Source organism: Dermacentor silvarum, chromosome 1 (genome assembly GCF_013339745.2).
Source record: "Dermacentor silvarum isolate Dsil-2018 chromosome 1, BIME_Dsil_1.4, whole genome shotgun sequence".
In the NCBI taxonomy this organism is placed as follows: domain Eukaryota; kingdom Metazoa; phylum Arthropoda; class Arachnida; order Ixodida; family Ixodidae; genus Dermacentor; species Dermacentor silvarum.
This window is the reverse complement of record NC_051154.1, coordinates 377,022,735-377,024,967: the sequence shown is the minus strand read 5'-3', so window position 1 is coordinate 377,024,967 and position 2,233 is coordinate 377,022,735.

The following is a 2,233-nucleotide window of genomic DNA, read 5'->3' as shown; positions in this document are numbered from 1 at the left end:
GTCTTAACTGCTTAGCGCAATAAAGGAAGTTGTGGGTATTGTTTATTGTGCTTTCCTGGCTCTTGTGTCCAAACTTATGGCTATAATGGTAAGGATTTACTGAAATTTAGCTTTTAATGCGTTGCCTTATTCTCCTGCGTAAGGTCAATATTGTTTGTTTCACAGTTATGTGAAGCTTAAGTTGTTTGTAAGCATTTTTATAGCCTTTTTTCACAGTAAACATGGCTTACTTCAGTTTTTTAAATGGCACTTTATAGTTTAATGCAATTCATGTCTCTGCAGGTTACCGCATTATTGACTTGGATACCAGTGAGGTACTTCAGTTTTTCAGATGGCACTTTATAGTTTGATGCAATTCATGTCTCTGCAGGTTACCGCATTATTGACCTGGAAACCAGTGAGGTCTCTGGACGCAAGTGAAGCTACCGAGGGAAGCATGTGTGCATCGCTTGTGCTGCTCGCCATCCTCTGCAAAAGTGAAGGCTGGCTGTCAGTGCGTGGATGACTTTGTTACTCTACCCCCTGGGCTGTGTTGACTGCTTCACACTTGCTGCCATGTCTGCAAGCTTAGGCAAAAAGACCGGCTGGATGCTTGGCAGGACATAGTATCCAACTGCAGTGGTACTGTGCTGTGTTTTCGTACATTACAAAGTGAAGAAGGACAGTATTTGTGCTGTTATTAAGAAGTATAAATTATGTTCTGCCATTGATATAAGGGAACTCGACACAAAGCAAATAATTTCGAAGTCTGACCTAAACGGGAAGGCAACATATATTGGTGTTGCGCGCTAATACAGTCAGATTACATAAGCGTCAGTGATAACAGACAACGGATAGAAGCACCGATAACGTTCAAGAAATTTCCGATACATGCAGGCGCGTCCTGTGCCTAGAGATAACGTTTAACATTTCTCAGCCGGTAAAAAGCGGTTACCGGTGAAAGATAAACATGTACACGTGTCAATACTGAAAATAGGGCTCCCACTTGTTCGAATGGAAACATGCAAAGAAAAAAAAAGCTTAATGCAACGCTGTGGTACAGACGCTAATTTGCATTTAAAAAGTACAATCAATTATTTCGTTTGACTGGCTAAATTCATACGTGTAGTCGGAACAGCCACAACAGGCGGAGGACTCCCTCCTCGGTAGTGCTTCGTCTTTCGCCAAAATGGCCCCCACAAACTTCTTTGTGTGGTGTCGTTCCAAGCTGCTCTTTTACGAGAAATGAACGAATAAGTTGGATTTGAACATACTCGGAACAGTGCGGAAGGAGAGCGGTAAACATTCACAAATTCTAATTAAGAAAACAGCTGCACTTAGGCCAACATCCCGTGCAACAAAGTGCAACACGCTGGCCGAGGGCTCCTTGCGAACTCTCCGCTTTTGCAACCCTCCTGCTGCTCTATATGTCGAAATATATTGAAGACGCACGCCTTTTTGTTGTCAGAGAGCATATGGAACGAATTTTCTACCGCTCCTATCACAAAAGTTGACCTCGCTGCGCAGTTGCAGTCTGAATATATGCTGCCGCTGATGCGCTGTGGCACTCGCCGCTAGCAGATGATGTGTTCACATCCCTGATTGGTTGAAGAAGCCTGTAGCTTCCACAGTGCTGCACGGAACTACTGAAACGGAGTATACTTTTGTGCCACACGTCTTCGACCTAATTGAGCATCTCCGCATGCTGCTATTGCGGAACCCTTATGCAAGACGGGGTGAAGGATTTACCCAGCGCTAATGACTCGGAGGTGCTTTGTCCTACGTGAAATGGTGAATGCCCACCCACCTTCAGCGACGTATTGTTTCCTACGAGAAGAAAGGCGACCCGATTGACGTTACCACCTGCCCCACCTTGTTCCGTACAACGATGGACTGGCAAGCCTGGGTCGGCAAGGGCATTTAAAGTCAGACAGACCCATCGTTAGATACGAATGTCACCACTAGTCGACATCGCCTGCCTAGTGGGCTACGGAGGCTATTTGGTCGCTAGTTATAAATCGGACGTGCAGAGCCACTGCGGCGACTGCCGGTGAAAAATCTGTGTTCCTTGCTCGCAGCCACGCGGGGTGAGAATGCCCACTATAGCGAGGCGAAACTGCCTACGTGGTGAAAAAAGAAAATCTTCGGTCTTCTGTTGTGTCCGTATATGTCACAATTGCGATAAAAACACCGCCTGTCAGGTAGTGTAGTCATATAGCATTTTTATCATTGCGCTACGAACAGAGATGTTTAC